A 24,010-nucleotide genomic window follows, 5' to 3' on the forward strand; every position below is an offset into this window, starting at 1 on the left:
TGTGTGTGTGTGTGTCAGTGTGCGGAGGTTCAATTTGCTCATTGTAACTTGCTTGCATAATTTCAGGCGGCTGGCTCGGCACAGAGCCTCTCACTGAGCCACACACGCGCCCGCAGTTACGCACACAAACATACCTTCGTGTGCACAAATACACACACACCTCCGCAAAACACGCCGGCCACTGATTGCTTGCGCCGCCACTTTGCCTTCCTCTGTCTCTCATTCCACTACTCTCTTTTCGTTCTCTTTTCCTCTCCAAGCAAAATCCACTCATTTATATGCTGAGGCTAAACGGTATTCATTTGTAAGATGGCAAGCGGTATAACACTGGTAATTCCTCCTCACCAATTTCCAGCGCACTTTCCCCTTTAGCTGTCATAAGCAGTGCATTAAGTGAGTGAGGCAAATCCGCTCCACATTCTGCGCCATCTCTCCCTCTCCCCTTTTTCTTCCTGCCTGCTGTTCTCCATCACCCACTCGTCACCCTCCCTTCTCCACGATTGCATGTTGCTGCTGTGAAGATTTACAACGCAACGCCTATTCACTCAACCATCCCCTCTCTCTCTCCCTCCATTTCCTCTCTCTCTTTCTCTCATTCCTTTCATTTTGCCGGGCGGTGGAAGCTGAAGATGACACCCTGAGCTCATCAGAACCCTGCCGGCTTTTCACCCCGGAGAGCCGCCTTGAGCGCCAGGCGCAGCACGCTGCACTGCAGATACCTGCCCCACCCCCTGCTGAGTAGCCTGTAGCCCAGAGAGAGGCTGAGCCAGGGGGGATGAGGCTTGAGGTTGGGCTGGAGGAGGCTGGATGAAGGGATTTGAAGGTGGGGTTACAGCTGGGGAAGGGAGCAGAACAGTAAAAGAGATGAAGGAAGGAGCTGAAAGTGGGGTTTTGCTGGAAGAGTTCGGGTGGCGTTGAGGTTGAGGTTTGGGGGTTGGGCTGGAGGTGCGGAGACAGAAGTATGAGATTGTGAGCATAGTCAAATTAATCTTTTTTTTTTAGAAGGAACTCTGTATTTCACAGGCTCAGTTTTTCCATACGAAACATATATTGGGAAATCATACACTTATATCCTAATGAGCCCAGCAAATGCCAGACCAATCACTGAACAATGATGGATGGTTCAAAATAGTGATCTAGTGAATACATCTTTTCCCAGTTTGAATATCTGAAAAATAACCCAATGAGATGCACTCATCCTGTCTGATGCAGAAAGGAGTCATATTGATCACAGCACTGCTGGTTGAAGGTAATTTGTCCAGTAGATTCATTCGAGGTGTGCATTGCACAGTAGCAGCACGATAAATTCCAAGGCTAACACTACAGTGCCTCTAACAATACAGAAAGTGATTGCTCCGAATTATGGAGAGAGTGATCACTGCAAACTCTCTATTAAAGTAATGATTGCTTGCACAGTAGAAAGGTGGACTGTGGGTCACCTGGAATCAGCCAGTGCTTGCACCAAAGCAGGAAACATTCTTGGATTTGTGTTCAGGCAGCAGGGTGAGAGTCCTGGAAAAGGAGTAAGGACTGGAGGTACAGTTGGTATGAAAAGACTGAAGGCAAGAGGAGGTCTGATTCTTCTCTCCCCTCTACTTTCCCTCTGCCTGTCACTCTTACACTCGCTATTTTTCTCTCACCACCACTTCTGGGTTTTATCCCTCCGCTTTTATCCTCATCATCTGAGCTTGTCCTGAAGGCCCCTGTTCACTGGAGGATGAGGATGGAAGGCAGAACTTGCTTGCCCCTCTAGGCCCAAGTACATGAGAAATCCTACCCACCACCACACCAGCTCTGGTTCCTGCTGTAAGCTGGTCCTAATCACCGCCGCCGTGACGACAGCCAATCATGGCGGGCTGACACAGCCAGACTAAACGAATAAACAAACGCTGTGTTTTCCCTGTGTTGACAGCTGCTCCATCACGTCATCTAAACTCGGCAAACCGTTTTAATGTCTCTGTTACTGTGGGTGAAGGAACACAATTGTGGTGTTGCTGACAGCATAATTATCAGGTAGTTAGTGTTATTTGCAGATAACAGGTTTTAAAGTTGTCAAATGAGCACATTTCACCATGCTCTATGTGAGTTTTTTTTTTTTTTACTATATATGGAAAGACGAGCAAAATCATCCAGTATCACAAGATCGTTCCAGATTGATCAAATGCAAAATGGTACAAAAACAGGCTTAAACATGTGCTGACCAACACTCAGCCACTGAGCTACCATTTCTGCCACCTTGGCGTTAATGCGTTTGTCGCTACTTGTCAAACACCCACTTGTTTTGAATTTACCACAAGAGTCTTGGCACCGCTGCCTCGTTGCACAGGCAATATGGACAAGAGAGCAATCATTGTTTTGTTGTTTAGAGTGCCACACGAGTTGCTAACTTTTTTGGAGGACTTGGCAGGGGTCCCTTTTTTTTCCCTCACCCCCCATTTTGATGATAAGTGGCTCGGAACGAGGTCAACACAGGCCAACGGACTCAACCATTTCCCCCTCATACAGGGGTGTAAATTAAGCAAATACAACATAGAGGTGAGTTTTACGCGTCCATACGTCGACGACACGTCTGCTCACAGATTCAAATTGAACTGATGGGCAACAACTTAATTTACATGCGGGGAACCTAAAAGCAAACAAAATCCTTTTGTTAAAATTCCACTGCAATGTCCAACAACAGAAAGAGCTCACTCTGTGTGGTCTTGTCATGTGTGCCAGTAGGGAGGATGAGGTGGTAGCAGAGGGGTATATGAATGGGTTTATACAGCTAATAGTATTAATAATTGCAATGTTTTTGTTCATATTCAGCATCTTAAAATTGTATTCTTCTCATCAGGCTGGGAAAGACTCTGAGTATGGGGAATACTTTGAGTTCATGGGTCAGTAGATCCCATTATAATGAAATGTTAAAGGTCCAGTGTGTAACATTTAGGAGGATCTATTGGCAGAAACTGAACATACTAATCATAGATATGTTTCATTAGTGTATAATCACCTGAACATAAGAATTGTTTTTAATACCTTAGAATGAGCCGTTGTTATCCACAGAGGAAGCGGGTCCTCTTCTACAGAAGCTGCCATGTTGAACCGTCATTGTAGCCCAAAAAACAAACACCGGCTCTAAATATGTTTCACGTTTTTACGAGTTTTGCAGCCACCGTCGTTTCTCCTACACGCTTGGAAGGTTGAGCTGTGTTCAAATGGTTGCGATTTGCTACATGGTGCTAAATCCTAGACATTAAACTGTTGCCACAATGTTAAAGATACACTATTGCATGTTGTACCATTAAGATTTCCCTTAATTGGAACAAACACTGAAAAACTGCCCCTGACAAAAAGGTACACAAATGTGACTCTGTAGCGTAGACGACACTGACTGATCAATATTTAATGTTAATGTTAATTAAGACTTTTATTTGATGTCTCTCGCTCCACAATCCTGTGTGAGTGAGTCTATATGGAAGCCGGTGGCTCAGATGTGTTGCTCTCGCCCAGACCTGCCAGATGACACCGCATCATTATTCTGCACTTGTCCATTTCCACCAGGAGAGCAGAGGTCAGGCTTCGGACCAGTCTCCAGCTAAACACAAGCCACTTCCATGCTGGGACTGACTTTATCTGTCTGTGGATAGACTGTGGAAATTGTAATCGTGTCTCTCTGCACCAGTCAATGTGTTACAGGGGTTACCACATTTCTTTCAAGGTCATGTTTCTTTATGAAATGTAAGGTTTAGTTTTGCAGTAAATGTAGACTCCCCTCACTGATATAACAGGGGTGGACCAAATAAGAGAAACACCTCTCTGTTTAATGGGATACAGTAAAATAGCACCATAAACTCCATCCTCCAAGATGACCGTGCATTTGAATCAACATTTCTCTAAGCTTGTAGGTAGCATTTATTATAGGACTGTTATATTAGACTGCATTAGTTTTATTTACCTAATAAACTGGCAACTGGAGAGTATAATGAAATATATATTTTTTTTAAATTAAGTTTTTTCCCAGACGAATTCCCCCTTAAATTAATCTCCCTTCAAGGTTTCCCAACACCAAATGGAACCCTCTGCTCAGTCTAATAACTTTACACTGTTCAGCTGAATTACACTACGCTGCGTAATATCAGTGTCACCGGCTATACCCAGAAAGATCTTCATATTTTCCTGTTTTGTCTATTGACGCTGAAGCTACCATACCTCAAAAATACATGCTGATCAAATTAAAAATAAGCTGTTTTAGTTTCAAAAATTGTGTTAACCAAACTTGTTGGTTCGTACAAATGTGTCCAGATGCACACAGAAACCCATACATACTATACAAAAACCTGAACCCTGTCATATACCTTAGAAAGAAATGCAGGAAACACACCTCAGAAAGTGACACAACAGATAATTGAAATTTATTCCCAATTATGCCATACAACAAACAACCCTCCCCTGGCATTTTATTTTTTATTTTTTTGCTACAGTTCTTCCACAGTCGAATGGCGGCGATCGCAGCACTGCTTTCCTATGGGAGGACTTACGCTTTGGCACTGAGGTGTAATAGCTGGGAGAGTTAATGTAGCTTAAACAGCCAAACTAATTGTCCCTGTCTCTGTCATATTTGTCTAGTCGAACACTCCTAAATACCACAGCGATTAATTACCTCGCAGCCAGGTATGGGGAGACAGCGTCTATTCTCATTCTCAGCTTTATGCGTGTGTGTGTGTTTGTGTGTGTGTGTGTGTGTGTGTGTGTGCATGGGACAGCGTCTATAAAGTGTGTGTACACTATACATGTATGTGTGTGCATGTTAAGCCAAGTGTATTCAGTGGAGTATCTGTCCTGCCTTGACACACGTATTAATGTGATGATTTGTTTGATGTCAGTGGTGAAACGTCCCTCTTTGTGATTCTTGTCTTAATTGAAGCTTAGTTATAAAGAGCCGAGTCACAACGTCACTTCCTGTCTAGCCCCTGTTCCAATAGTTACTTACTTACAAACTTCTCTAGGTTGACTATATAGCTTGTTTGCCTCATGTCTTTGTCCATTTTGACTCTGAAGACACAATAGTGTTGAAACCTCAGTCTGTTCTCCCAATTAAAGGCTGTGAATTAATCAGTGCTCTAGTCCTCCTTTGTTCTGTCCTCCAACTGAGAAGCACCTGATTCAGCTGCATTTTGCTGGAAGATGCGCGGAGTAACCCTGTTTCTTAAACAAGGATTACTTACTGAGCACAGAAAAAAAAACTACAGGTCCTGTAAAAATTTAAAAGTACTACAGTGCAGGTACCTACATCATCGTAATCTATGTCCATAAAATTCCAAAAAGCTCTCTTCCAAAGCCTTTTTTTCTAAAAACGTGCAATATCTGCTCCAAATTGTCTTGCTCTACTTATGAACATATCTGAGCTTCCAGTGATCCCTCCACTCACTCATGGACTTTTGTTGAGTCATGATGTTTAGCCAGTGAAGGTGTTGTGTGAGAAATGGTTAAATGTGTTTGTTAAAGGCCGCTAAAAGGCAGAAAAAAAAACTACACTTTACACAGCGGGCCACATGACACACTGTGAAGAAATACTCCGTTCCAAAGCTCAGTTTTGTTTTAGCTGTAGTCATTAGCAACCTGGAAGTTCTGGTTTCACTTCTGTGCTCTATTGGAGTAGGAGATAAATCTCCAGGGACTTCTATGACATGCAAAGCGAGGGTCATGTGACCATTGGTGGTCACCAAGATAGGCTGCAGTGTGCTTGCTGGCAGCCTTAGCACAGGCAGAGCACTGAAGTCGTGCTTTCATTAACTGATTGGCATCAGCTACTTGCTCCACAATCACTGGCTCTTTCATCAGCTGCTTGGCTATGAGCTGACTGGTAACATCTCGTCATATTCCTACACTTCACCGCAGCTCCCTCCACCATTTAAACCTCATTCTTATGTGATAAGCTTTCGCTATGTTAAGGACATTTGTGTTGTCTGCTTGTATTGATGATTACCTTTTCACAATATAAGAAGCCGAGTTAGCACGAATATGGAAAAGTAGCCTGCTTGCATATTGCAGTAGTCAAGACTCTCTCGAGGAAGAAAAGCAGCATCATCCTTCATGGAGGGAACTCTGTGAAATGTAGTTAAAGCGCAATCCAAGTCTTTCTCCAATCACCTCTAGTGAATGCATACTTGTCCAGATAGGAAGCGGATGGTTTTCAAGATGGATGATAATGCATGGGATGGGTTTTTTTTTTTTCATTTACACCGACCGCCGTCAGTGCTGCTTCTTCACTTTGTGTCAGAATTAATAGAAATAAATGACATCACATATGCACAGCTGACTGTGTCGGGTTTCTTGCACATCTCACTTGGCGATGTACATGCGAGTCGGTTTGTTTGTGAGTAGTTTGTGTTTGTGCACACAGGTGTGCAGCGATCGTGCCTACGTGTTGGGGCTTGTTTGCCAAGATCAGAGGCAGGCGCCCCGGGTGTGTGAAGTGTTCCCATCATGCATCGCTCCATGCCTGGGCAGCCCACGCCCACTCATCATCCCCACATTAGCGCTCCTCTCTCTCCCGCTATCTCTCTCATGCACACACGCACTCTCTTTTCTTCTTTCTCATTCTGCCTGTGTTTCTCTCTCGCTCTCTGTGATCTCTCTGTTTATGTTTGACCTTTTTGCCGTTCTGCACCAGCTAATGATGGTACAGCGATAGCAGGTGTGCTGCATTAGCCGACTTCTGCCGTGGCGGAACAAATTAGAGGTCCACCAACACCGAAGGCCAACCTTTCACCGACGGTGCTCCTGTTAGTTGCAGACACACCCACAGATGCCCACAAGCTCTCACACAACACAGGCAGATATGCAAAAACATACAGTACTGTACCAGCCATGCACACATACACTCTCTAGGCTGTCAGATGTGTGCAATTTGAGCAAAATGACACAACCCAGCCACATAATCTTCTCACCTGGAAAAATGGGCAAAGGAGGACAGGGGAGAACGTGGAGGCGAGATATATAATCATGCTTTGTTTGAACAGCTAGCCCAGGTATACAAATACTATACTCTGCTGATTTTGCATAACTAGACGACTGTGTTGCTTTGACTTTCTTTTTTTCTCCCGCGGGGTTGTGCTGTGTGTTGAATTTGAAGAGAGAAAGAGATAGAAAGACCGATAGATACACAGAGGGAGAGACTGAGATTACTGCCTCTCACATGTACACACAAACACACACATGCACCCTTCCCTACATTATAATACGCAAAACAACGCCTTGTCTCCCACTACCTTCCAACTAGCCCCTCCACTCTGCAGAGCCAAATCCAAGCTTGCATCCCTCGGAAATAATCAAAGGGGAAAATCAGCTGGATTTGGACCCCTGCTGCTGGTGAGCATTTGTGTGTGAGCGAATTTGTATGTTTGCATGAATGCAGATACGTGCACACGTGTTGGAGGACAGCAGGCAAAGAGAAAAAATTGGTACTCTGTGTTGATTTTGTGTCTAATCAGTGAGGATGGAAAGGGGAAAAAAAAGTTCATATCTGATCCGGGCATATCTGATCCTAACTGCAGGAATATTGAAGATCCATCAAATACCTGTCATTACTTACAATGGATATATTTTAAATGAGGACGCTGATCTGAATTCTGGTTCAGCATCTCTATGCTGCAAATCCAGATTCACAGTGTGAAAAAATTATGAAACATTAGTCATGGGGAGAAGTGAAATAAGAAGTAGACCTATTTGGTGGTGTTGTTGTAATAATGATAACACATTCTAAAAAATAATATACAGTGCATTATCTGCTGTGGTGTAGTGCTGTTACCACATGTATAAAGAATGCACAAAAAAACATGAAAAAAACAAATTTTCGTTTTTCCCTGATTGAACTATATTTTATACTATTATATATTATACTACAAGTAGCCAAAGCCGTGCATGAGGAGGGCTGCTTTCATGTTGTCAGAGGAAGGAACCAATGTGACACAATTAGTGAAATTGCATTTCTTTTTTTGACTAACAGGTCTTAAGCTCGAGTTATTTTGTAGTTGATTCAGGAGCAGTAGGTCGTATTGTGCTTTCATGACAATCCCCAAAAGTCAGTGTGTTAATATTCCTTCATTTACTTTGTGATATAGAGCGACTTTGTGATATGGAGCGACTACTTTGTGATATAGAGCGACTTTTTAACAAGCGGTCCCATGTGGTATCTATCTACATATGTTCCTAAGCTAAGCCACAACTATAAACTCAGTTACCAGTTGGAACTTACAGATGTTTCTCTTGTTCTGTCAAGTTATATCACTGACCGTAGACCTCTCTGTATAATACAAAATGATCATCTCCAAAATGATCATGCAGTTGAATCAGCACCTCTTTAAATCAGTTTCAATGAAAACTGAATATCTTCATAGAGGTAGGACTCATTGCAGGATGTTGTATTAGTTTTGGCTAGGTGTATCTATCCCTCTTTAAAGAATGGTGGATCAGGCAAAAATGATTGATATGCAAAGAGGTGATTGAGAGTGTTTACATCCATTTATGGCTAACTATAGATGTGGAAATCAGGCTTGTGTGTGTCAAGCTTTACTGTGATTCACCACCGGATTTATAAAACAAAACCATGTGTACGGCTTTATAGATTTGACAAAAGGATTTCTGTGTTTGTGCAGGTGTTGTCTGGCCCCTGGTACTCTGTTTCCCCTACTGAGACAACAATATGTGCAGAACATACAGCATGAGCGAGGAAATTCCTAAAGGTGCTACCAGACAAAAGAGGCCATCACAAGTTTCGATGACACAAAGAATCATTCCCGTATATGTTTACGGATTACTAGTAATGGCCGAGGGATGGCCTGCAGCCCAGAAATTGTACAATCAAGTGAGATGTTAACATCAATTGTAGCCTTCACGCACACGCTGTCGTGAGAGACGACTGAAAAAAAGGGACAGGGAAAATTAAACACACACTTGATGGGAGGGAAATTGCCCTCCACTTGCGGTGTCGCAACCGTTTCACCTCGGCAAATGAGCACCTTTAGCTGAGGGGAAAAAAAGAGAGACCTTTAAAAAAAAAAAAAATTGTAATCTTTTTCCTTATTTCCTTCTCTGTCAACCTTGGCCAAAGTGCTATTCTGTTGTCTGTCATCCGGGCTTGCTCTATTACTGTCATTACGGCAATCGGCCCTGCTGGTTAATGTGTTTGTCTATGTACACAAGTCAGAGGCGGCCCGCGGTTGAATGACACCCAATCTACATGTAGCGGGATTGCCTTTGGTTTGGAGGGAAATGGGAGCCTGCCTTCTTCCTCTTAATCAGACATCTTTGATTGATCCGCCCCTCTACAGCCTCACACTCACACTTCTGCTGACTGACACGCGGCGAAACACCTCTCCGACCTCGCCCTCCTCCTGTAACAGCTATAAAGATGTGTTCAGTCGTCACGCAGAGTGCCGAGGACGACTGAAAGCTTGACAGGTCCACTCTTGACCTTAATGGGCAAACACACATCGCGGGCAGACGCGCTTGCCTCTATTTTGAGCGCCGCTCTGAACCGCAGGAACTTGGAGATGAAAGGCAAACCGCAAAGACAGGCTTGAGGGGAGTCTTTCACTGCTCTTCTTCTGCTTCTTGCTGCTTCAATCTTCAGGTTCAAGTGGGACATTGAAGAACAGATAGGGGTACGCCTCTGGGGAGTGTTTGCAATGAAAAGAGTGCAAGAATCGTCCGCCCAAGGCTTCTTCCTCGTCCTCCGCAAGTTGATTCCAAGCAGACGTAACACACTGCCCACACTGTGAGAGGAATAGTGTGTTTTCTGAGGGAATCCAGTCCCCTAGGACTCCAGGGTTTTCCAGGCAGACAAGTGGGCTTTCCACAGATTTGTGTGTGTGAGTTTGTGTGTGTGCTCCCGCGTTGGGGATATTTTTCATCCATGCAGGCCTCAGGAAGCAGTGGTCTGGCCAGGGATCAGCAGAGCGCCTTAGGAGACACCTCTATGGGAGCAGTGTTTGGCCACTGGAACGAGTCTAACACACACACACACTTTGTTTCAGTCACCACTTCATGTCCGTACACATTCAAACGCACGTGTAAATACACTAATGGACATATGCACACACACAGATTTACCTCCTGACCGCCATCCAAACACACACATACACACATGCAGCCTGACCACAAACCATATATCGCATTACAGCTAGTCTGAATCCCTCCAGAGGACAGAAATATATCTGATCTGGGCAGAGGTTAGCATGTGGGCCTCTATGGTGGAAGGTCTCAATGTTACCAGCCGGAAGGAGAGATTCCCCCCGTAACGTAACTAAACAAACACCTAATTGCTGCTAAAATAAACATTTGACAAGTCTCTTTCCCAGCAGTGCGAGGACGTACACTGCTATAAATGCTGAAGATGCAAAATGAAATTAGGGTTCTCAAAGCTCTTGCAGCTTAACTCTCGCCACTTTAAACATTATAATAATTAAAAATGATTCTGGACAACAGCCAATTGCCAATGGATTCACTCTAGACTAAATAATGTGTTGCCTTTCAGTGTGCTCGCCTGCATTTCAGGCCAGGGCCAACAGATGCTCCAGCAAATAAATTCCATCCTTACTTTGGCAAGAAGCACTCAAAGTGCCATGCTTGCCATGTAAAAGCATAAATAATCCCAAAAAATATAGGTGTTTATTGGGTCTATATACAAAAAACAGTCTCATCTACATTAATGCAATTTTACATGCAGTGAGATTAAAGTAATTATAGTGAAAACGTACCAATATCACAATTCAGCTGACAGTTGCATATTAACAGCACATGCTACAGGGGGTTAAAGCAGTTCAGTTTAAAATTAAACTGCTATTTGATTGCTTTTCTCCGGCTTCCACTGCCTCAACAGGCAAACACTATTCCACAAACAGCCCTAATATTGATATCACACAATTGATATTAATGAAAACATATGCAGCTGCAGCGGCACATTCATCCACTGCAAATGTACATGAGGCGTTCTCGGCGAAATGAACCAAAGCCGAGCGAGCGCTTTGAAATTAAACGCTATGATTTGTTTGCGGCGCAATGCATTACACCTGATTGTGTGTTTGCTCATGTGTGCTGGAGACGCGGCTAATGAGGCATTACTGGCAAGGGAAACCCAATCGATCGCATGCTGTCGCCGGACAATGCTGATCAGTTGAACTGTATTGACTGCATTTCCCCCTCATTAGCTTCTATGAGTGTGTGTGTCTGTGTGTGTCTGTGTGTGTGTGTAGCGGGGGAGGTGATGTGTGTTTTGGGTAAACACACTCAGGTGGCGGTGCAGGCCTGTGCCATGTCTCTGCTGTGCTATGTAGGCTGGTAGCAGGCATGGGGGCACTGATTACTCTTATTAACACGGAGGGTGTCAGGCACCGGTCCAAATGGCACCGCAGCGACTGTTAGCTCACACACACACACGCACACACACACACTCGCGGAGCCCGTTCGAGTCAAGAGCGTGAGCCAAGAGTCCCAGCTGAACCCTGCCGTTAGGCCCTATGTGTTGCCATGAGCCCAGGAGGAGATCTTTGTAGTGAGCTGTCAGAGTTTTAACGACTAATATGTTGTCTCGTCGCTCTTCGACACGCGTTCCAACAAAAAAATAATCCCATAAGGAGTATTTCATTTGGAGAAGCTAGAAAAGCAGTGGTTTCTTATTGTTATAGTCTGAATTAGTGCTACCCTTCTTTCCTCCTCCTTTTCTCCCCATCTCCCTCCATCCCGACCCGCAGCTGACCATTGAAATACCAACCCATGAAGCCATTTAGAGGCTTTTTGGTCCCTGGCCAAGTTTCACAAAATGCTTTCAACTCTGTGGATTCACAATGTACCACTCAGCCTGGCAGAGACCAAGCCAGGGTTCATGCATTCATACTGTTTATTGTGTTGATTTCTTCATTATTTCTTTGTTAATCCGGAGGGTTGAAAAGTGCATCGCTTCATCCTTCCTGATCTTTGGTCTATCTTGTACAGTACACTCTGCAACTGAATTTCCTTTGTTTTATCAGGGTTTAGGAGGTGACAGTGTAACTCTCATTTTCTTTCACAGTCTTTCAGCATGGCAACCATTTGTACTCCTCGAATGATGTTTTATTAACTTTTGTCCACAATTCCTTCCTCCAGAAAAGTAAAATGTATCCTTGTTACCTTCTCCTTTCCTGTCTCTTTTTTGAGGTAACAGTTGATGGGTATTTAGCAATGTTAAACATAGCCATAAATGTAATCATACCATTTTAAAACACTGTGCTCAAGCTCACAGATCACTTTTTATGGAAATGTGATTTTGAATAGAATCAAAATCATGTGAAACTAGCTTAATTTTGCCTAACACAGGCAATGTATAAATGTTTCAATTAATTACAACACGTTAACATTTTTCCACCACAGCTACAATAGATGATGACACCGGAAACTATTTCATTGCATGCTTTGGCGTTGCTTTGTTTGCAAGCCGCATTAACGGCATGTCAGCAGAATGGGAAGAACAGGAAAACCTGCCGTTACAAAATCACCTCAAGGTAATGGATCCCGTCTGTCACACCTGATAGAGGTGAAGCTTAAATTAGCTTTCAGCTAAATGTTTGTCGTGTTAGATGTGATGTTTGCAGCAGTTTAACTAACAAGTCAAATATACATGTACAGTTAGCTAAATCAACTGTCTTAGTATTCTCATTATGGAAGGAATTTATATTGATGTCAATGCTGTCAAAGGGAGGTTTGCAGCTATGTGCCATCAGTTTACTGACACTTTCACAACACATATCCATTGAATTTGTGTTTTATGACACTGGACAAAGGACTTTGGCTTTGTTTGCTTCTTCAGGCACTTCTGTATTGTTAAATACTAAGTTATGTGAACTGTTTCTTTAACTGCGGGAGCTCCCATATGGCATGAGTATGGCACAGGGCTTCTGTCTAGAACTGCAATTTTAAGGGAGACTTCCACTGTAGAAGGCCTACAGACCGGTTTCTACCAAAACAAAAGCAGAAAAAACAGAATTGAAAGCAGCTTCAAGAGCTTTTTCTTGTTACTTGTTTTCTCAACTGTTGAAACTCTTCCTGCAGGATAGATAATGGATCAACTTAACTTTAGTTGTACAGTTGAGCACTTGAATCACTTTGCCAGCGGATTGTAATCTATGTTTCATATTAGCGTCTGCAGTTTGACTGCAGGGCGAGGTGAGTTTAATGAACCTCTGCTTCACTAGCACAGGACAGCCTGAAAGAATTCAGTTAGTAAAAAAGAATAAGGCTTCCCACCACCCTCCCTCAGTAAAACTATTTTTACCCCTACTTAAAAATTACCTACAGCTGCTGCTACAAGTTCTGGGATATTGATTGATTGTTTTTGAAAGGCACTCTGGGAAATGTAGGAAATCACTAGCTTAAGGAGGCTGAGAGAAAAGAAGTTACACAAAAATTCCACTTCATCACAAAATAACCCCTGCTCAGAGGGAAACAGCAGAAAATTATGGTTGTACCCCGCTTCAGGAGAGAAACTGTGAAGTTCGGCTGCACAGGGAAGCTCCCAGCAGGACGTGTGTTTAACTGAGTGTGAAGCAGGGCGTTGCTTAAAATCAAGCATGCATTTTCTCAGCGAACCTTCCGCAGATAAATACCAAAAAAAAGTATAAGATGCGATGTTCGTCACTGCCTCCTCCATGTTGGTTCCACAGTGCCTGTATCAGGAGAGCCCAGCTTCCCGACTGGAAGATGATTGGCTTCCACAGAACTTATTAAACATAATTGCAAACTAATTAGTACAGCGATGGCTTGGCACCTCCGTCTAGTGCCAGACACTCAATGTGGGTTTACAACATGCATTTAAATTTTACACTAATTACCAATCCCTGATTAATTCATGACTGGGGTGTGCTTTATAATAGTTATTAATAGGGCTGTATAGATTAGATTAAGAATTAATTTCCAAATAAAAACCTGGCATTACATGCATGGGGAAAGCCATGTGTTGCAGAGCGACCTGTGCACGCTGATGTATGTGTTGTGTCACAATGCATTGGCAAAGCACTTTGATTTAACAATCGGGTTTGCTGTTGTGGGGCTGCAATTTGTATGAAATCACTTGATCTAATGAGGATTTGCTTCAAACTGCTCGTCTAATGAGCGTTTGCGTTGAATCCGCTATCGAAAAAAACTGACTGCACCCACAAAGCATTGCTAATATCGCAAAGAAACATTTAAAGTCCAATCTTCACCGCTTTACCTGCAGCGGACCCTCTAATTATATCCAGGACTAGTTCAAAACAGACTGCGCACAACATTTTGTTCTGTCATCACGCCACTCTCCGCCCTGGATGGGGGTCGTTAATGTCAAAACTAAAAAGCCCTACATGATGGTGACCTGCAAGGTTCTCCATCTTGCTCTTGAGGGATTAATCCTGGCCCACACTCCTTGTCCTTTTCTCCAACAACTAATGGTCACAGCATGGACCTCACAATGCTTCCCTAATTTCCACTAATTGAGTGGTCGTTAGCAGCCACGGGCCTTGGCACTAGAGCATGTGTGGGTGTGTGTGCGAGTATACGAATATGCATGCATGCGTCTTCACCTAACTACACGTTTGGCTCCACATGCACGTGTATCAGAGTGTATTTGCTCTGCATCAAATGGCCTGGCACCGTTCGGAGGGCGTGCGGGGCACCGGTGGCACAGGGAGATCATTAATTCGCCCTGCCTCTCTGCACGGCTTATTTTGATGTTTTTGTAATGAGCGCCTGCTAGGGAGGGTAAACAGCGAGAGTCGTCGCGGCCCCTTTGATGTCAAATGATGTGAGAGGCAATGAGGGTGGAAGAGACGTGTAGGAGCAGGTCTGAGGAAAGAGTGGATGCTGAGAGGCCCGCGAGGAGCGGTGAAGATGAGGAGAAATCGCTCCTAGGTCGAGTGGCTGCTGGTGATTTCCTGTCACACACACAGGAAGGTGTGAAGAAACTAAGTTGGGTATATGTGTGCTTGTCATGGCTTAGGAGTATAAGTGTGTGTCTGTGTGAGCTCTGGCTTCTTGCCCGTTCAAACCAAAGGAGCCCCAAGATATGTAAAATCTCTCAGATTTGAAATGAACTAATCTCGAAATGAAGTGTTGCTTTTTAATTGTAAAATGTAGTCATTGGTGGGTGGAGCTCGGAATCAGCCTTTACATGTCAGTGTCATCATACACCAGAGATTGAGTGTTCATACAGCTGTAGACTTGAGATTTGGAATTGAGTCAGACTAGAGTCAGACTAAAGTCACAAAAGTAAGGAACTTACTTTTGCAGGAACTTATGGTTGACCAAAACTCTCGAAATGAGACTTGAAAGTCCACAAGTCTTGTGTTTTGACCTGGTAAAATGGGGGGACAAACACAAAAAAAGGACAGACTTATTGGGGCCCTGCATTGACACACAATTAACACAACTTTGAAAAGAGCAATGTCATTCAAATTCAGATATCTCGATTTTCCATGAAGACCTTTGCCGTGACTTGGATTTGTTCCTAAGCATAAGGACGTTGGAAACAGTAGTTTGACAAAACAATCCCAACTCACGGCCCACTAACTAGCTGTTTTAGGAGGTTTCAGCTCCGACAGTGATGAAGGTCGTGTGATACAGTTGAAAAGCCCTAAAAAATCTGAACCTTAAGTTGGGATTGTTGTGTAAATTTCAACATAGTAAGGCAAAGAATAAACTCTTGTTCTTTACTTTTAAACTTGTAAACTCCACCAACTGATGAAGACTATGTGATAAATGAAGGTATGTGATTTACAAGAAGTTACCTTGGACACTTCAATCAGGATAGAGGCGTAGCAGTGCATATCCTATGAGCTCCACACTCTCATCCTAGTATGGTTACTTCTGGCTGCAAAGAACCAGGATAGCGACGTAATATAGTACATACAAACAAATTCACACTCAAAAACAAGTTATATGGCAACACACATCACGTGTTTATCACTTTATAACTTTGTACCTCATAAAACAACTTTGTAACTCTACACGCACGCTTGCACAACAAATTCAAAGTTCCAGGCAAAATTGCAACATGCACTTCCAAACTCTCCGAGTAAACAGCTTCGGGGTAAGCAATAATGATTACTTAGAGTAGGAGATTGACAATTTTCTAATGTTAAATTTATTTCATCCCTTTTTGCCCCAGACGTGCATCAGCATCTCCCTGGTTTAATTTTAGGTCGGGCAATATCAATGGGTGAAGTGGGCTCTTGATGCCAGGGTGACTCACCGAGACGTTTTTTGCGACTTGGATCCCTCATCTCCCGCCAATCAACCCTTCCCTCCCTTTCTCAGCCATTTGCTTTTGTTTTCTCCCTTTGTCAGTTTCCACTCAGTCCACTTGTATCATTTCTATACCATCTCCCTCTCCTCTTTTCTCCTTGTCCTTACTGCGATACCACCGATCACAATTAGACCCCTCCATCGCTGTTTTCCGGCGCGGCGTGCTGAGGCCCCAGCCGAGGGTGACATCTTGACAGTTTCCTGTTATACCGCAAACAAAAGGAGCTTTTTGAATGATGAGCTGTTATTATGTAAATGGCCTCTGGCTGATACTGTCTCAGCACGGTGGAGTCCCGAAGTCCAGTCGACGGTGGTGGCAGAGGCGGATGCCGTGATAGTGATCATTTTCATGATTGCAGGGACTTCAGAGCAGGGCGAAGAGGGGAGAAGTGACCGGGGGTTACATTGGATGAGTAGGTCTGTTTACTGCACATTGACTAACCCCTATATGGAAAACATAGTTTGGTGCCCTTCTCTCATTTGACTGACTTTGAGCAATATATTTCAGATACACTTGCGCTCAAGGTTAAGAAGTTGCTAGTAATTTGTTACATGGGAATAACATGCAAACATAGGCATTGTAGACCATTGACTGGTGGATTTATCCAAACTATTTCAGGAATTATCACTTGTATTAAAGCTTTTGCATTCAAAACTTTATTTATTAATTTTCTTACTGTTTTTTTTATGTGAAATTCAGTTTATCATGGTTAAGGTCATGGTCAGCCCCCAATAAAACAGTTGTGTAATGCATTAGAGATATGGGCCAGACAAGGAAGAGTGTGTTGAAAATACACTATTGAGTTGCATTATGGGAAATGTAGGATCCAGTTATTTTGTGCCTGAACTCTATTTTGATGCCCCTTTAAAACAATGGTTTGTCCACATGTTTGTCAAATATGAACAGGTTGTGAGAAGTTGAGCCATACAGTCATTGTAACTTCTCAGACTCCTTTATGTCAATCATGGTTAGTTAGCAGAGGTACAAAATCATGAGAAAACAGCAACAGCACTAATTTACTATCTTTTTACTATCCTCTTAAGCACCTCTCTTCCAGGGAGATTTAACATGTGACCCATTGGTGGGTTTCCCTTTCCCAGGTTGGCAACCACTACCACCAACCTTTGTTTCTGGATTGTAGCTAAATTTGCAGTTCGGCTGGCAGTAAAAAGTTCAGCTTTTAAGTAGCACAATGTCTGTCTGTTCCATGAGTCTAGAATGAGATACTTCATAATGATATTGTTGCGTTCCTGTGGGCTAAGAACTGTTTTTAATTGATTTTCTGTAAATAAAACCTAGGAGGCCCTGCAGCAAAGGCCCAGCACTCAACAATGTGCGTGCATCAAAGTACAATCTAGCCTTCTGTGTATCTTAAACGCTGAGTGTTTGTGTGTATGAGCTCATTTAAAGTGAGTTGTGTTTGTGTCTACGCCTTTCAAAAATGTGCGTGTGTGTGTAGGCCTGTGTGGTTGCAGTGACTCACTCTCCCTGACCTCCGCACTGCCCACACACACAAACACAGAAGCTCGGCGCTAGCTTTGTGCTTTCTCATCAGCCGACCTCTGACCCCTGCCAGCAGCCTCACTAACGTGGAGCTGAGCCATATTAACCTGGACCTCTCCTGTTTCCAAGCACAATCATCCGTCCACATAACAACCGTGGCCGCCGAATCCGTCGCACTTGCAGCCCGTCGCCATCACGCAGGGTACATGTGTAATAATACATGCATGCTCACACCGCAAATAGGCGCCACGCCGCTGTACGGCACACCTTCGCAGGGAGATCAGAGGAGAAGAGAGGGGGCGGTGATGAATATGAGGAGGGGGGAGGGGGGGGGGTGAATGGGAAAAGGGAGGGAGTGCGTGAGAAAGAGGTGATGTTGTACACTAGGTGTGTTCATATTCTTCACTTCATTGGGTCTCATTATTCCCCAGCATGAGTGTTGTGAGCATGTCCATGTATGATTCATCCAGAAGCACCTCAGCATGGCTCAGGGAAATTACCATGCACGCTACAAACACACGCACACACACACACAGTGTACAAAATGTTAATAATATTTACTCTTTCCAAGAAACAGACTGACCGGATGATGTCCAGGTGATGATTCCATATTGAATTTGTCCGTTCAATTCACTTAAGTATACATATCCGTGACCAAATTGGCACACTCGGTTTCGAGTTAACAAGATATTTTCATGTTATAATGGCACATTTTTCAAATTAAATTCATTTTAACTAAGCTGCCAACTGCTGAATAGCATTGCATTCGGAAGCTATGCTATCAGAAAATGAACCCCGAGAACAAAACAAAGGTTACCAAAGGACATAAACACATAGCTGTTTGCAAGCCACATTTTGTCTAGAAGGTTAACTTTCGCAGACAGTAGGTAATTTACACCAGATCTGGTTGTTTGGATGTTGATTCATGCGATTTGTCAGTGTGCTGTTTGTAGATAATGTGCTAAAGATTGGTTCATCCATCCACCCATTTTCTGCCACTTATCCGGGGCCGGGGCACTGTGCAAGATAGTCCAGACGTCCCTCAACAAGAGCAACGTTTTCCAGCTGCTCCTGCAGGGATCCCGAGGCGATATATAATCTCTCCAGTGTGTTCAGGGTCTATCCTGGGGTCTACCAGTTGTTGCTGGGCTTAGCCTCAGAGATGGAGATGGAGAAAGAAATCAGACATTTGGAGGGACACTTGAAAGGAGCTAGTGGAGGTGGTTCGGGAATCTGATCAGGATGAAGGGTTTCCAGGCACATCCAACATGTAGGAGACAAGGAGTATTTATCAGGCAGCACTGCTTTCTTATGCCTCCTAGTGTGAAACTGCACCTTGTTTGTGGTCGCAGGTTGCATTCTGCCTCTGCTATTCCCCAAAGTTGATCTAAAAGTAATTATTTCTATATGACTTTTTTAAAGAAGAATATCAAAACAACAGCTGCTTACCCTGATGATAAAAAAACACAAAATGAAAGATAAACAATCAAAGCAAATCTTTGTCACGCCTCCTCACCGATCAACACCGTCCCACACAATCACAACACACTCACCTGCCTATCCTCCTCCACTCGACAACTGCGGCTGCACAAACATCATCTCGAACACTAAGACAGACTCATGGACCTAGACACATGCATATAGCAACAACTGACACACACATATACACTCGCTCTCCCAGCCAGACCAGTATTTATGAAGCTGCCCGCCTGCCTATCTTTTCCCCAGCCCAGGCAAATGATTTTCTTTGAGTGCTGTAACTATCATGTCACACCATGTTGTCATTATAGTGATTGCCGGCGGCCCTGATAACCTCCCCGTGGTGATTTGTACCATTGAGGAGTAGTTTCATTTTTCTCTCTTTCTCTCTGTACTCTCGCTCTCTCCTCTCATCTTGATTGCTGCAGCTCCCATCAGCACCCTCGCCCTGTTTGTAGTTGTGGTGAAAGAGATCTCTCCTCCACGTGCAACATTTCATCTGCCAGCCGAGGGGAGACGCAACTCCATCATCCTTCCATGCCACCTCCTCTCCTCTCACGTCACTCTTTCCCCATCTCCCCCTTTCTCTTCCTTGCACACTCCACCTCAGCCGTAGCTCCTTCCCACCCCCCCCAGCCACTAAACTCTTTACCCTGTACCTTGCGTTCCCTCTGTCTTTTTCTGTACCCCCTTTCATTTCACAGAAAGCATCAACCATCTCCTGGCATGATACGGCTTGCCATCAGCACTGTTTACCGCCCGCCTTTGATAGAGGAATCAGCTCTCCCCTCCCTTTTTCTCTCCCTCTTTTTCTTTGTTTTCTCCCTCCTTTATTTCTGCCTCTCCCCCTCTCACGTAAGTTGTCATTTGTTGCCCATTGTCTCGGTGGTATTTAGTGGCGGGGAGATTAGGCAGCTGTGAATGGACTGCAGCTGTCTGTGCTGGATTAGGGGAGTTTAATCAAAGTATTTTCTAATGCGCCTCGTAATGATGATCCATAGGGACGGAGGCTCTTTAACAGATAATGATAGCTAGGCTGGCTGCCGGAGATGACTCGCTTGGAAGCACCACAGTCGCCGTCTTATCGTTGCTTTATATAGGCCCGGCTTTGCTATAAGAATGTGCTACATAGTCAGTTCGCCAAAGTTGTTGCATTTCAGGAAACAACAGGAGGTAGCTTGGATGTAGTGAGCTCCAAAGGGTTTGTTGTGATTCACTTGTGTGTCGGAATATTTAGTTTTAATGGTTAAATGTCACTTTTGATGCTGTGACACAAATCTTCTCTTGGTGTAAGCATGATAACAGTGGAAACAGGTGTTGATTGGCCCCTTCCAGTTACAACTCTGGTGTTAATGATATGCCTCCTTCACTTGACACAACCAAACTATTGTTTGTGTACTTGGCTTTCTTCTGGACTTGGCTTTCCTCGGTGGTGCTGGTGACAGAGAATACGATTTAACATGCCTCTCAACCCTTCTGTCAGCATGTTCAAATTTAGTTTTGACTTACACGCAGGTAGCCTTACTCAGCAAAAATGCATACATTTGAATCAGAAACTATTTGGAATTTTGTTCACTCGTCTTAACACACATGGGCCGCATCTCCAGCATTGTGGAGAGTGGTATTGGCCCGATAGCTGACATTTTAATACGACTAAGTTTAAAGCAATAATTTTACATTAATGTAATCGACTCTCCATTTCAACCTCTTTTCAGAGGGCACAAGTGTGGAGGGCAGACTGATTGGAATAATTCTTAAAAGAAAGTAAATATTTGAATACAGTTGTCTGGCATCTTGACAGTGGAAGAATTCATTTCGATCAGATATTCAAAATATGGCAACTGTGTCAAATACATCTTGAACTGAATCCCAGTCCAGCTAAACTTGCTAGCTAAATCAGTGCCAGGGGTGAAAGAGGAGACAATCTTGCTTACTGAGCCAATAAAGATGGAATAATACTTTATGTATTGTCCATAATTTGTTTCTTCTTCTGAACTCAGAATTTACAGTGGGAAATGTCTTGCAGTGTCCACAACCTTTGGTAGATTACACTTTTTCCACTTTCATCTTCATGCAGATCATGTAAAAAGTAGGACTATAATTCACTCATTACAGTGCTAAACTTGAGTATTAGTATGAGAGTCCACATTATTTCATATTTGGTTTACAGTTTGCCAACAGAATTCCGAGAATTCCTAGAAAGGAACAGATAAATTATAAGGTTCCAGGAAAGATACATTTTTAGGGAAATCTGAGAGTGTCAGTTGATCAGCTGAACCTGCAATAATGTAGAATGTGTCCACAGGCAAGCATACTATTCAAGAAAAAATAAGAAATAATTCTAATCATTAAGATTTCAGCATTTCTTTCTAGGAAATGTGTCTGAAAATCAATTTATAAAAAACACAACTAACTAAACTCAATCAAGAACGGACTCCCTTCCCCCTATAAATAGTGTCAAATTGCATAGCTCAATCCAGAAAACATATTGAAAATTAAATATGTCCAACATTTTATGCACAACACAACTCTTAATTCTTTTTTTCCCATTTTACCTTAGTTTGAACAGGATTAAAATCTCTTTTTCAATGTCTTTTAAACTCAAAATCATGGCTAAGGAATAACGTAACCTTCTAATGTGACAGAGATGTAAAGTTTATCTGCAATGATTTAATTTCAGTATCATGGCCGAATTTTGCTTAAGTGTAGAAACAGTTAATACTGCAGCTAATACCCTCTCTTTGTTGTATCTGTTTGATAAACCTAAATCTAAAAGCGATTGTGTTCGTGCTTCTTGTTGATGTGTGATAGCAGAAAACAGAAGGCGAGGTACACCGCATGAAGGCCAGCAGACTCGCACCGCTCCTATTGGCATAAAACACAACATGTTATAGCTCTTTCTCTTTCTCTGGGTGCCACTTTACTCATCCTACTCCAGCCCCACACACAGTTACAGTCCGTGGCTTTTATTAGACTCATCTACCTCTTCCAGGACACTCAGAGTTGTCCAACCTTCACTAGTAAACACTCAGGAAGTAGAGATCTGTTTTTTTCTAACCCCACAGCAAAACTGGGGATATCAGGACCTCATAGACTATAGACTGTATAATTAAAAACAGTAAGCTGTATTTCTCACTCCAAACTGTACTGTATAATTCGGCATGGCTGTATTGGGGATGAGGCTTGTTTTTATGACGCATCATCAACTTCAATCTCAAAACATTCCTCAAATCCGACTTGTCAACTTCCTGGACTCGGTAAACTAGATGAAATAGCACCCCAACAGAGCCGGCATATGGAGCTGATCATCTCTCAGCCAGCTGACTTCATTTTGCACCTTTTATTACTAATCATTACAGCGAGATGATATTCGTAGCGATGGGAATGAAACTACAAGGGTGCAGTCTCTCATTCTCAGTCTACTAGCCTTGCAAAGGTGTTTGTGCTGACTGTAAAACCTATAAGTTACAGATAAATGTTACTTTTATTTGACCTATATTGAGAAAAAGCTAAATGGTTTGACTGGCAGTCCATTCTTTTGTCTCCATTCTATGTTTTATGTACTGCTACGTATTTCCACCTTTCACAAGAAACAGAAAAAGAGGTTAGTAGTAGGGAGATTTTCCTAACATTCAGAACAGCTCCTCCATCCGACTACCCGCCTTATCTACCTCCAGTATTTTGACAGTGCGGCGCAGTGTGTCTCAAAGAAATTGTGTCTGTGCAAAGGAAGTGGCGGGGAGCTGGCGTGTCTGGTGCTAAACTCACAGCAGAGCACGTCGTGTTGTGATATGACCTGGCGCTGACTCGCAGATGATGGAAGACAAAAAAACTCACACTGAGACGAGAGAGGGAGGGAGGGAGAGAGAGCGAGAGAGAGAGAGAGAGAGAGAGAGAGAGAAGGTCTTTTTAAACTCGAATGTTGCCTCCCAAATAATGAGAAGGGGGGTAGAGGGAGAGAGACAGAGAGAGGAATCTGAGATGAAGGGAAGCCGCCTCTCCGTGGCTTCCTCCTCCCTCCCTTCCTCCCTCCCAGTAACGTACCGAGGCCCCATGCTGCTCAAGACAGAAGCTTGGAAACAGCGAGGCATGTTGCTGACTGTGCTGTTTCTCCATCAGAATGGGGAAAGGCTAACTCAGCAACTAAAAACACAACACACACACCACACACACACACCACACACACACACACTACACTGAGTAATCTTGGCACAAAGATAACATTTGTTAGCACATTCACACTCAACCCACCACACCACACACACAAGTCACACACATCCTGATAATATCCGTTGAGATGTGAGATTAAAAACGCTATAGCTCCACCTGTTCTTTGCCATAACAGGTGCCTGTGATAATTATTTCACCTCTCTCTGATGAGCCCGGCTCACACTAGACAGCATGCAACTGTAGCAACCAGAAAATTTCATTAAACAATTGCTTTGTAATTACTGTATCAGGCTTCTATTTGATCCCTTTATCTGCGCAAATACAGTTTTCTTGCCAAAATGAACATAGCAGTGCTTTATTCGCACTATTCTGGAGGGTTTCTTTTCCTAGGAGCCAACAGATGGTCAAGTGTCAAAGGTCACTGCTTGGCTTTGAGGTAACAGCCGTCTTTAGGAGGGTCAATCTGTGTGTTCAATAAGCCAGAGACCTGGCGAGTGTGCAAAATTGATTCAGTCCTCAACAGCACGCTGCTGGGATCCACACTACTGTGCCCCCCCCCCC

This window comes from Morone saxatilis, unplaced genomic scaffold, assembly GCF_004916995.1.
Source record: "Morone saxatilis isolate NCDOM2014 unplaced genomic scaffold, NCSU_SB_2.0 Contig6, whole genome shotgun sequence".
NCBI classification, from domain to species: Eukaryota; Metazoa; Chordata; class Actinopteri; family Moronidae; genus Morone; species Morone saxatilis.